General features: G+C 37.6%; 1 protein-coding gene across 1 annotated transcript in view; it reads right to left on the reverse strand.

Moving 5' to 3' along the window:
* The window catches only part of RABEP1 (rabaptin, RAB GTPase binding effector protein 1), a 371,388-nt gene that overhangs the window by 225,310 nt on the left and 132,268 nt on the right, over positions 1-13,810 (reverse strand). The gene's annotated exons all lie outside the window — the stretch shown is intronic.

Raw genomic sequence — 13,810 nt, forward strand, 5'->3', positions numbered from 1 at the left:
AACCTTAGGTAAAAATTAAAAGAAGTTCGCAACACCGCCTTATCCTGATGAAAAAATCAGAAAAGGAGACTCACAAGAAAGAGCAGATAAATCAGAAACTCTTCTAGCAGAAGAGATGGCCAAAAGAAACAACATTTTCCAAGAAAGTATTTTAATGTCCAGCAAATGCATAGGTTCAAACGGAGGAGCTTGAAGAGCCCCCAGAACCAAATTCAAACTTCAAGGAGGAGAAATTGACTTAACAGGTTTTATACGAACCAAAGCTTGCACAAACAATGAATATCAGGAAGACTAGCAATCTTTCTGTGAAAAAGAACAGAAAGAGCAGAGATTTGTCCTTTCAAGGAACTTGCAGACAAACCTTTATCCAAACCATCCTGAGTAAACTGTAAAATTCTAGGAATTCTAAAAGAATGCCAAGAAAAAAGATGAGAAAAACACCAAGAAATGTAAATCTTCCAGACTCTATAATATATCTTCCTTGATACAGATTTACGAGCCTGTAACATAATATTAATCAGAGAGTCAGAGAAACCTCTATGACTGAGAATCAAAACGTTCAATCTTCATACCTTCAAATTTAAGGATTTGAGATCCTGATGGAAAAAAAGGACCTTGTGATAGAAGGTCTGGTCTTAACGGATGAGTCCACGGTTGGCAAGTGGCCATCCGGACAAGAACCGCATACCAAAACCTGTGAGGCCATGCTGGAGCCACCAGCAGAACAAACGAGCACTCCTTTAGAATCTTGGAAATTACTCTTGGAAGAAGAACTAGAGGCAGAAAGATATAGGCAGGAAGATACTTCCAAGGAAGTGACAATGCATCCACTGCCTCCGCCTGAGGATCCCTGGATCTGAACAGATACCTGGGAAGCTTCTTGTTTAGATGAGAAGCCATCAGATCTATTTCTGGAAGTCCCCACATTTGAACAATCTGAAGAAATACCTCTGGGTGAAGAGACCATTCGCCCGGATGTAACGTTTGGCGACTGAGGTAATCCGCTTCCCAATTGTCTATACCTGGGATATGAACCGCAGAAATTAGACAGGAGCTGGATTCCGCCCATACCAGAATTCGAGATACTTCTTTCATAGCCAGAGGACTGTGAGTCCCTCCTTGATGATTGACATATGCCACAGTTGTGACATTGTCCGTCTGAAAACAAATGAACGACTCACTTTAGAAGAGGCCATGACTGAAGAGCTCTGAAAATCTCACCTCCTGAGATTCCCAAACCCCTTGTGCTGTCAGAGACCCCCAAACAGCTCCCCAACCTGTCAGACTTGCATATGTTGAAATCACAGTCCAGGTTGGAAGAACAAAAAGAAGCCCCCTGAACTAAACGATGGTGGTCTGTCCACCACGTCAGAGAGTGTCGTACAATCGGTTTCAAAGATATTAATTGAGATATCTTTGTATAATCCCTGCACCACTGGTTCAGCATACAGAGCTGAAGAAGTCGCATGTGAAAACGAGCAAAGGGGACCGCGTCCAATGCAGCAGTCATAAGACCTAGAATTTCCATGCATAAGGCTACCGAAGGGAAAGATTGAGACTGAAGGTTTCGACAAGCTGAAACCAATTTCAGACGTCTCTTGTCTGTCAGAGACAGAGTCAAGGACACTGAATCTACCAGGAAACCTAAAAAGGTTACCCTTGTCTGAGGAATCAACAAACTTTTTGGTAAATTGATCCTCCAACCATGTTCTTGAAGAAACAACACTTATAAAAGACTGGAAAGGTTCTTTCTAGTGAAAATGAGCAAAGGGAATTGAATCCAATGCTGAGGCCATAAGACCTAAAACTTCTGTGCATATATAGCAACTGAAGGAAATAATAGAGACTAAAGGTACCGACAGACGGAACCCAATAGAATTATCCCTTGTCTGATAGAGACAAAGACAGTGACACAAACTATCTGGAAACCTAAAAAAGGTGACCCTTGTTTGAGGAATCAAGAGCTTTCGAAAAAAAGATCCTCTAACTATGTCCTGAAGAGCAAGTGAATCATATGAGATTCCGCATCCTCAGAAAATAATCTGAATGAAAACAGAAAAATGAAAATATGCATTTATTGTATCTAAGGAAAACAAATAATGCTATCAATGACCATAAAAAGGCAAAATAGTTTGAATAAAACTCCAAACCCGGTTCCTAAAAAAGGAACTGGAAGAAATACCCCAGAAGATTCCAGGTCTGAGCAACGCTTGAACCCCATGGGTGCCTAGCCATGCTTCAACAGTATCCAAAATATATAGGACAGAAACACACTTAAAGAAAGTGTTAGCCTTACTGGAATAAAATCAAAGAAATTTGAACAAAATAGAACCAAATAAATTTCAAAGAAGTCTTAACCTGCCCCTTACCAGCCAAGCTGGAATACGGCATGTACATCGCAATATTAGGGAGCTGATTTCGAACCCCAATTAAAAACATGTTACTTGGGAAAGAACTCAGGAATTTGTTCCTTAATAAGAACAACCAAACTAGTATAAGCTTAAAGTTTTAGTCTTAGAACTCAATCTTGAAGCCCAGAGTAACAGTTAAGAATTGAATCCAATTATAAAACAAATAATTGATTATCTTAGAACAAAAGAAATATAGATTTTTATTTTTTTTTAAAATCACAAAATTCTTCTAGCTAAAATAGCTAAAGACATAGATTAACCCTCATTTGCGAAAATATTCAATAAAATGAAGACACAAATGAATTTATTAGCATGATAGTCCAGTTTAAAGGACCAGTCAATACAGTGGACTTGCATAATCAATAAATGCAAAACAACAAGACAAATGCAACAGCACCTAGTCTAGTAAATGTTGTCCCTTAACAATGCTAAAATAAATCATAATCTGATACTTGATCTTAAAGTAAACAGAAAAAATGAAGCAATTGCAATATCCAAATAAATCACAGGACCAAAAAAAGTACCTGAAACTAAATAATTTTCCATAAATAAGATACAACTATCTAAAGGAAAATAAATACTATTTTGCTATAGAAACAATAGCATAATTAGTAGAAATAGAGATAGCCCCAATAAATTGGAGAACCCTCCAAATTGAATTTAACTGCTGGCAAAGAATATAGTTAAAAACTTTGAAGAAGGAATAAAAGAAAATTCTCAGCCTATTCCAATCCCTAGAATGGGGAATTGGAAAGAAAAACCTCTGAAAACACAGAAGAAATAAATAGGCAGAAATAGTGCCAGCTAGTCTTAAAGAACTAGTTACCTTAATATCCTAAATAATCAACACATTTTCAACAAAGAACAAATGTACTTTAATAATAGAATAATAAAAAAGTAGATTTGTTAGTGTCAATATCTGATGAAGAAAATTTCTGAAAGAGAAAAAACATCATCAGAGAAGGATAAATCAGTATGTTGTTGGTCATTTGAAACTTCAATAATTAAAAAAGAAGTGAAAAAGACCTAAAAATTTTATTAGAAGGCACGAAGTCAGACAAAGCCTTTAAAATAGAATCAGAAAAATATTTCTTATAAATCTTCTAAATATTTCTTGTACATAAGATGTAAGAATGGAAATATATAAAGCATAAACACTAATGGATTCTGCATGTAAAAGTATATCATAATAACTTATTACAAACCATAGCTAAAGATAAACATTTATAACATTTAAAATAAATGAACTTAGCTTTGGTAGAACTGAAACTCAGTTAAGCGTTTTTCCAGAAGTGGCTTCTGATTCAGGGTCAATCTGAGACATCTTGCAATATGTAATAGAAAAAAACAACATATAAAGCAAAAAAGATCAAATTCCTTAAATGATAGTTTCAGGAATGGGAAAAAAATGCCAATGAACAAGCTTCTAGCAACCAGAAGGAATAAATAATGAGACTTAAATATTGTGGAGACAACAATGACGCTCAAATTTTTTAGCGCCAAAAAAGCCGCCCACATTATTTGGCGCCTAAAGCTTTTGGCGCCAAAAATGGCGCCACATCCGGTAACGCCGACATTTTTTGGCGCAAAAAAGTCAAAAAAATTACGCAACTTCCGGCGACACGTATGACGCCGGAAATGACAAGAAAATTTTTGCGCCAAGAAAGTCCGCGCCAAGAATGACGCAATAAAATGAAGCATTTTCAGCCCCTGCGAGCCTAACAGCCCAAATTTTAAGGTAAGAAAAAATGATTTATTCATATGCATTATCCCAAATATGAAACTGACTGTCTGAAATAAGGAACGTTGAACATCCTGAATCAAGGCAAACAAATGTTTGAACACATATATTTAGAACTTATAAAAAAGTGCCCAACCATAGCTTAGAGTGTCACAGAAAATAAGACTTACTTACCCCAGGACACTCATCTACATGTAGTAGAAAGCCAAACCAGTACTGAAACGAGAATCAGTAGAGGTAATGGTAAATATAAGAGTATATCGTCAATCTGAAAAGGGAGGTAAGAGATGAATCTCTACGACCGATAACAGAGAACCTATGAAATAGACCCCGTAGAAGGAGATCATTGAATTCAAATAGGCAATACTCTCTTCACATCCCTCTGACATTCACTGCACGCTGAGAGGAAAACCAGGCTCCAACCTGTTGCAGAGCGCATATCAACGTAGAATCTAGCACAAACTTACTTCACCACCTCCACAGGAGGCAAAGTTTGTAAAACTGATTTGTGGGTGTGGTGAGGGGTGTATTTATAGGCATTTTGAGGTTTGGGAAACTTTGCCCCTCCTGGTAGGAATGTATATCCCATACGTCACTAGCTCATGGACTCTTGCTAATTACATGAAAGAAATATATATATATATATATATATATATATATATATATATATATACATACACATACATACACACATATCTATATATACATACATATACACACACACACATATATATATATATATATATATACACACACACACAACATATACACACACACACACATATACATATATACATACACACATTATATATATACACACATATATATATATATATATATATATACATATATATACACATACACACATTATATATATATATATACATATACATATATATATATATACACACACACATATATATATATATATATATATATATATACACACATATATATATACAGACATACACACATTATATATATATATATATATATATATATATATATATACACACACACACACCATATATATACACACACACACACACTATATATATATAATATATACACACACAACATTTTAAATTAGGGGGAGATAAAAGGAGAGTTTAAAATCCTCCACTACGCACAAAATATAGAAAAAATAACTCATTGTGTAGTTCAGAGCTTTCCAAACTTTTCATGTTGGCGACACACTTTTTAGACCTACATCATTTCGCGACACAGTAATTCAGTTGTACTGGCAAACAGGAGGTTAAACTAACTTGTTTTAAGAGATACGGACACATACATAAATGATATAATAACAAAATGTATTTACAAGTAACATTAAGTATGTGCAAGAATTAAAAAAAAATTAATACCACCAATAGCTACTTACTATTTTAATGTGATGTATGAGGTTGATGGGATGAACGCAGTTTCTGAATATTTGGTGTAAAGACACTCGCATTTCATCAATCATTTTTAAGCTTCCACTTCCTATCCATTTATCAAGAGCAGGAGCAGCAATGCACTACTGGGAGCTAGCTGCAGAAAAAAACCCCACTGACTTCTGCTCAGTGTTTAAGCTGCCACCCTCAGAGCTCTGTGAGTTTTTTTTAAAAATTAAATAAAAAAAAATTTGTGCTGAAGCAGGGACACACCAACACACTGCCGCCGACACACTAGTGTGTCCCGACACACAGTTTGGAAAGCACTGGTGTAGTTCATTAACAAATCTAGACAGGCCCAGAGGCTTGTTTCCCACAGAAAACCTCTGAATTACATTGTTTCCAATGCAGCAAAGGATTCTGGGTAAGATATGCAAATAAAGTACACAAAAGGAACAAATATATACTGACTTACAAATTGAGTTTATAATTGATTTACTTGCATTTGTATTAAACAACAATTACTTTCTATTTGGCGATACTTACTACAGGCAAAAGAGAGGCACCGCAATGGGTGCTAATATGGCGCCACCATACGCAGGCTTATACATGGGAACATTTGAAGATGATATAATCTATTTGTTAGGGGTAATATGAACCTGACGGCAGCCATCTTGTTTCTCGCAGCCATTTTGTAATGAATAGACTTTATTATACTGGGTTATTATGTAGTGAGAACTATGTGCATGTTATGATAGTTTCCTTAACTGTTCGGCCTTGCCAATGTACCCTGGCCCTACGCCCAGAATAAGATAGAATAAGATAATGTAAATAAGATGGTTCAGAAACCTTGCTGTCTCTGCAGAAGTTAGCCTGTTATGACTATGTAATTATTGTTATGAGAAACTCATGTTCCAGTTTTACCTTGTATTTTGCTCTGTATAACTGTGTAAGATGACGCAGTCCTAACGTGTCATCCCCTTAACCCTGTATGTCACTATAAGAAAGGCTTGCACTCTGCAATAAACCGAATTGGCTTTCGATCATAATGCTGCGTGGTCTGAGTCATTCTAAGGGGCCCTTATCAGATAATCTACATATGCCTCAGGTGGTACACTGGCCCCGTGGCTTCGGTCTGACCTGACACTTACCCCCCTGGGGGGGACCTAACAATTTTGGCGTCAGTTTGTGGGATTCGCAGTGAGTAAGTATGAGTGCTTTTACCATGCTTTCCTTCTGTGAATTTGAACCTAAATTTAGTCTGGTAATAGGTGTTGATAATATATGATAAAGGGTTAAAGAGGTTCCTGTGGTTGAAGCACAGGTTTGCGGAGGTTATAGTCCTGCCGGCAGTTGTGATAACCCCTCCAGACAGGTAATCAGTCCTGTGCTGGGATACGACAGGTATTGTGAGTCCTGTCTGTGATAAGCGCGCAAGAAATATATGAATGCCAGTTGACAGGAGGATATTTTAAGATAAGCTACCCCGGGCAAGGTGGCAGTGAGTGAGTCTCACGTATGTTAAAGTTTCCCATATTCATTCCCATAATAGAGTTTTGTTACCCACCTGAAGCTCATGTTGATATCTGATGCTTGCTTTGCTTTGTTTTGTTTGTGTTTTTTGATGCTGTGCGTAGAAAATATTAAGTGGCTGTGCATGTTATTATTGTGGCTATTATTGTGTTGAGAAATGGGAACTGCTTATAGATAAGAATGCACAGAGAAAATTACATGTATAAGGTAAAAGAAAAGAAGAGTTAATAGTTTCTGCAAAAGACAGAAATATTTTTAAAACACTGTCAGTGAGTACTGCTGTGTGATAAATAGAGAAATCTCTGTGTGAAAGAATGTAGCAGGCAAAGAAGGGGGGCCACCACTGAGCGCGCACATAGATCAGAAGAAAAAAAAAAAAAAAAAAGAGAGAGAAGAAACTGGTACAGCAGCTCTGTTTGTAAGACTTTTGTTTGCTTGCAGTAATGAAAAGGAAATTTAGGAAATTGTGTATATTGAGATGCATAATGTGTGATGGTCTGTAGGTTCTCACTGTGGTATGAGTGTAACAGATTTGCTTTGAACCAAAAACAGAATGTATTATTTGAAAATGATTGTCCCAAGCCGTGCAAAAAACATAATTTATGTAAGAACTTACCTGATAAATTCATTTCTTTCATATTAGCAAGAGTCCATGAGCTAGTGACGTATGGGATATACATTCCTACCAGGAGGGGCAAAGTTTCCCAAACCTCAAAATGCCTATAAATACACCCCTCACCACACCCACAATTCAGTTTAACGAATAGCCAAGAAGTGGGGTGATAAAAAAGTGCGAAAGCATATAAAATAAGGAATTGGAATAATTGTGCTTTATACAAAATCAAAACCACCACAAAAAAAGGGCGGGCCTCATGGACTCTTGCTAATATGAAAGAAATGAATTTATCAGGTAAGTTCTTACATAAATTATGTTTTCTTTCATGTAATTAGCAAGAGTCCATGAGCTAGTGACGTATGGGATAATGACTACCCAAGATGTGGATCTTTCCACACAAGAGTCACTAGAGAGGGAGGGATAAAATAAAGACAGCCAATTCCTGCTGAAAATAATCCACACCCAAAATAAAGATTAACGAAAAACATAAGCAGAAGATTCAAACTGAAACCGCTGCCTGAAGTACTTTTCTACCAAAAACTGCTTCAGAAGAAGAAAATGCATCAAAATGGTAGAATTTAGTAAAAGTATGCAAAGAGGACCAAGTTGCTGCTTTGCAAATCTGGTCAACCGAAGCTTCATTCCTAAACGCCCAGGAAGTAGAAACTGACCTAGTAGAATGAGCTGTAATTCTCTGAGGCGGAGTTTTACCCGACTCAACATAGGCAAGATGAATTAAAGATTTCAACCAAGATGCCAAAGAAATGGCAGAAGCTTTCTGGCCTTTTCTAGAACCGGAAAAGATAACAAATAGACTAGAAGTCTTACGGAAAGATTTCGTAGCTTCAACATAATATTTCAAAGCTCTAACAACATCCAAAGAATGCAACGATTTCTCCTTAGAATTCTTAGGATTAGGACATAATGAAGGAACCACAATTTCTCTACTAATGTTGTTGGAATTCACAACTTTAGGTAAAAATTCAAAAGAAGTTCGCAACACCGCCTTATCCTGATGAAAAATCAGAAAAGGAGACTCACAAGAAAGAGCAGATAATTCAGAAACTCTTCTGGCAGAAGAGATGGCCAAAAGGAACAAAACTTTCCAAGAAAGTAATTTAATGTCCAATGAATGCATAGGTTCAAACGGAGGAGCTTGAAGAGCTCCCAGAACCAAATTCAAACTCCAAGGAGGAGAAATTGACTTAATGACAGGTTTTATACGAACCAAAGCTTGTACAAAACAATGAATATCAGGAAGAATAGCAATCTTTCTGTGAAAAAGAACAGAAAGAGCAGAGATTTGTCCTTTCAAAGAACTTGCGGACAAACCCTTATCTAAACCATCCTGAAGAAACTGTAAAATTCTCGGTATTCTAAAAGAATGCCAGGAAAAATGATGAGAAAGACACCAAGAAATATAAGTCTTCCAGACTCTATAATATATCTCTCGAGATACAGATTTACGAGCCTGTAACATAGTATTAATCACAGAGTCAGAGAAACCTCTTTGACCAAGAATCAAGCGTTCAATCTCCATACCTTTAAATTTAAGGATTTCAGATCCTGATGGAAAAAAGGACCTTGTGACAGAAGGTCTGGTCTTAACGGAAGAGTCCACGGTTGGCAAGAGGCCATCCGGACAAGATCCGCATACCAAAACCTGTGAGGCCATGCCGGAGCTACCAGCAGAACAAACGAGCATTCCTTCAGAATCTTGGAGATTACTCTTGGAAGAAGAACTAGAGGCGGAAAGATATAGGCAGGATGATACTTCCAAGGAAGTGATAATGCATCCACTGCCTCCGCCTGAGGATCCCGGGATCTGGACAGATACCTGGGAAGTTTCTTGTTTAGATGGGACGCCATCAGATCTATTTCTGGAAGTTCCCACATTTGAACAATCTGAAGAAATACCTCTGGGTGAAGAGACCATTCGCCCGGATGCAACGTTTGGCGACTGAGATAATCCGCTTCCCAATTGTCTACACCTGGGATATGAACCGCAGAGATTAGACAGGAGCTGGATTCCGCCCAAACCAAAATTCGAGATACTTCTTTCATAGCCAGAGGACTGTGAGTCCCTCCTTGATGATTGATGTATGCCACAGTTGTGACATTGTCTGTCTGAAAACAAATGAACGATTCTCTCTTCAGAAGAGGCCAAAACTGAAGAGCTCTGAAAATTGCACGGAGTTCCAAAATATTGATCAGTAATCTCACCTCCTGAGATTCCCAAACTCCTTGTGCCGTCAGAGATCCCCACACAGCTCCCCAACCTGTGAGACTTGCATCTGTTGAAATTACAGTCCAGGTCGGAAGCACAAAAGAAGCCCCCTGAATTAAACGATGGTGATCTGTCCACCATGTTAGAGAGTGTCGAACAATCGGTTTTAAAGATATTAATTGAGATATCTTCGTGTAATCCTTGCACCATTGCTTCAGCATACAGAGCTGAAGAGGTCGCATGTGAAAACGAGCAAAGGGGATCGCATCCGATGCAGCAGTCATAAGACCTAGAATTTCCATGCATAAGGCTACCGAAGGGAATGATTGTGACTGAAGGTTTCGACAAGCTGCAATCAATTTTAGACGTCTCTTGTCTGTTAAAGACAGAGTCATGGAAACTGAATCCATCTGGAAACCCAGAAAGGTTACCCTTGTCTGAGGAATCAAAGAACTTTTTGGTAAATTGATCCTCCAACCATGATCTTGAAGAAACAACACAAGTCGATTCGTATGAGATTCTGCTAAATGTAAAGACTGAGCAAGTACCAAGATATCGTCCAAATAAGGAAATACCACAATACCCTGTTCTCTGATTACAGACAGAAGGGCACCGAGAACCTTTGTAAAAATTCTTGGAGCTGTAGCTAGGCCAAACGGCAGAGCCACAAACTGGTAATGCTTGTCCAGAAACGAGAATCTCAGGAACTGATAATGATCTGGATGAATCGGAATATGCAGATATGCATCCTGTAAATCTATTGTGGACATATAATTCCCTTGCTGAACAAAAGGTAAGATAGTCCTTACAGTTACCATCTTGAACGTTGATATCCTTACATAACGATTCAATATTTTTAGATCCAGAACTGGTCTGAAAGAATTCTCCTTCTTTGGTACAATGAAGAGATTTGAATAAAACCCCATCCCCTGTTCCGGAACTGGAACTGGCATAATTACTCCAGTCAACTCTAGATCTGAAACACATTTCAGAAATGCTTGAGCTTTTACTGGATTTACTGGGACACGGGAAAGAAAAAATCTCTTTGCAGGAGGTCTCATCTTGAAACCAATTCTGTACCCTTCTGAAACAATGCTCTGAATCCAAAGATTGTGAACAGAATTGATCCAAATTTCCTTGAAAAAACGTAACCTGCCCCCTACCAGCTGAGCCGGAATGAGGGCCGCACCTTCATGTGGACTTAGAAGCAGGCTTTGCCTTTCTAGCTGGCTTGGATTTATTCCAGACTGGAGATGGTTTCCAAACTGAAACAGCTCCTGAGGATGAAGGATCAGGCTTTTGTTCTTTGTTGAAACGAAAGGAACGAAAACGATTATTAGCCCTGTTTTTACCTTTAGATTTTTTATCCTGTGGTAAAAAAATTCCTTTCCCACCAGTAACAGTTGAAATAATGGAATCCAACTGAGAACCAAATAATTTGTTACCCTGGAAAGAAATGGAAAGTAAAGTTGATTTAGAAGCCATATCAGCATTCCAAGTTTTAAGCCATAAAGCTCTTCTAGCTAAAATAGCTAGAGACATAAACCTGACATCAACTCTGATAATATCAAAAATGGCATCACAGATAAAATTATTAGCATGCTGAAGAAGAATAATAATATCATGAGAATCACGATGTGTTACTTGTTGCGCTAAAGTTTCCAACCAAAAAGTTGAAGCTGCAGCAACATCAGCCAAAGATATAGCAGGTCTAAGAAGATTACCTGAACACAGATAAGCTTTTCTTAGAAAGGATTCAATTTTCCTATCTAGAGGATCCTTAAACGAAGTACCATCTGACGTAGGAATAGTAGTACGTTTAGCAAGGGTAGAAATAGCCCCATCAACTTTAGGGATCTTGTCCCAAAATTCTAATCTGTCAGACGGCACAGGATATAATTGCTTAAAACGTTTAGAAGGAGTAAAAGAATTACCCAAATTATCCCATTCTTTGGAAATTACTGCAGAAATAGCATTAGGAACAGGAAAAACTTCTGGAATAACCACAGGAGCTTTAAATACCTTATCTAAACGTTTAGAATTAGTATCAAGAGGACCAGAATCCTCTATTTCTAAAGCAATTAGTACTTCTTTAAGTAAAGAACGAATAAATTCCATTTTAAATAAATATGAAGATTTATCAGCATCAACCTCTGAGACAGAATCCTCTGAACCAGAGGAATCATCAGAATCAGAATGATGATGTTCAGTTAAAAATTCATCTGTAGGGAGAGAAGTTTTAAAAGATTTTTTACGTTTACTAGAAGGAGAAATAACAGACATAGCCTTCTTTATGGATTCAGAAACAAAATCTCTTATATTATCAGGAACATTCTGCACCTTAGATGTTGAAGGAACTGCAACAGGCAATGGTACTTTACTAAAGGAAATATTATCTGCTTTAACAAGTTTGTCATGACAATCAATACAAACAACAGCTGGAGGAATAGCTACCAAAAGTTTACAGCAGATACACTTAGCTTTGGTAGATTCAGCACTAGACAGCGATTTTCCTGTAGTATCTTCTGACTCAGATGCAACGTGAGACATCTTGCAATATGTAAGAGAAAAAACAACATATATATAAAGCAAAATTTATCAAATTCCTTAAATGACAGTTTCAGGAATGGGAAAAAATGCCAAAGAACAAGCTTCTAGCAACCAGAAGCAATAAAAAATGAGACTTAAATAATGTGGAGACAAAAGCGACGCCCATATTTTTTCGCGCCAAATAAGACGCCCACATTATTTGGCGCCTAAATGCTTTTGGCGCCAAAAATGACGCCACATCCGGAACGCCGACATTTTTGGCGCAAAATAACGTCAAAAAATGACGCAACTTCTGGCGACACGTATGACGCCGGAAACGGAAATAGATTTTTTTCGCCAAAAAAGTCCGCGCCAAGAATGACGCAATAAAATGAAGCATTTTCAGCCCCCGCGAGCCTAACAGCCCACAGGGAAGAGTCAAATTTTTTGAAGGTAAGAAAAAATGATTAAATCAAATGCATTATCCCAAATATGAAACTGACAGTCTGAAAATAAGGAAAGTTGAACATTCTGAGTCAAGGCAAATAAATGTTTGAATACATATATTTAGAACTTTATAAACAAAGTGCCCAACCATAGCTTAGAGTGTCACAGAAAATAAGATTTACTTACCCCAGGACACTCATCTACATGTTTGTAGAAAGCCAAACCAGTACTGAAACGAGAATCAGCAGAGGTAATGGTATATATAAGAGTATATCGTCGATCTGAAAAGGGAGGTAAGAGATGAATCTCTACGACCGATAACAGAGAACCTATGAAATAGACCCCGTAGAAGGAGATCATTGAATTCAAATAGGCAATACTCTCTTCACATCCCTCTGACATTCACTGCACGCTGAGAGGAAAACCGGGCTCCAACTTGCTGCGGAGCGCATATCAACGTAGAATCTAGCACAAACTTACTTCACCACCTCCATCGGAGGCAAAGTTTGTAAAACTGAATTGTGGGTGTGGTGAGGGGTGTATTTATAGGCATTTTGAGGTTTGGGAAACTTTGCCCCTCCTGGTAGGAATGTATATCCCATACGTCACTAGCTCATGGACTCTTGCTAATTACATGAAAGAAATGGCCATTTTACGGGGTTTCGGAAAAAAAAAAAACATTTTGGACTTGGTGACAAGTTAATCTGGTAAATTTTATGTCGTACGCTATGAAATAGATGCTTTTCTGAGAAAGGAAAAAAGGGAGTGAATCTCTGGTATGCGAGATGGAATGAGCGTGTGTGTTTGTATCGCTGTAAAAAATGTTTCTTTCTGTTTCTCTGCTGGGAAATCAGACGTTGTAAGAAGATATTTGGTAATGTTATTTTATATACCTGTATTTTCAAGTCACCAGCATGTTTTAAGTATGTGGTA

The sequence above is a fragment of the Bombina bombina genome, chromosome 3 (assembly GCF_027579735.1).
Source record: "Bombina bombina isolate aBomBom1 chromosome 3, aBomBom1.pri, whole genome shotgun sequence".
Lineage (NCBI taxonomy): Eukaryota > Metazoa > Chordata > Amphibia > Anura > Bombinatoridae > Bombina > Bombina bombina.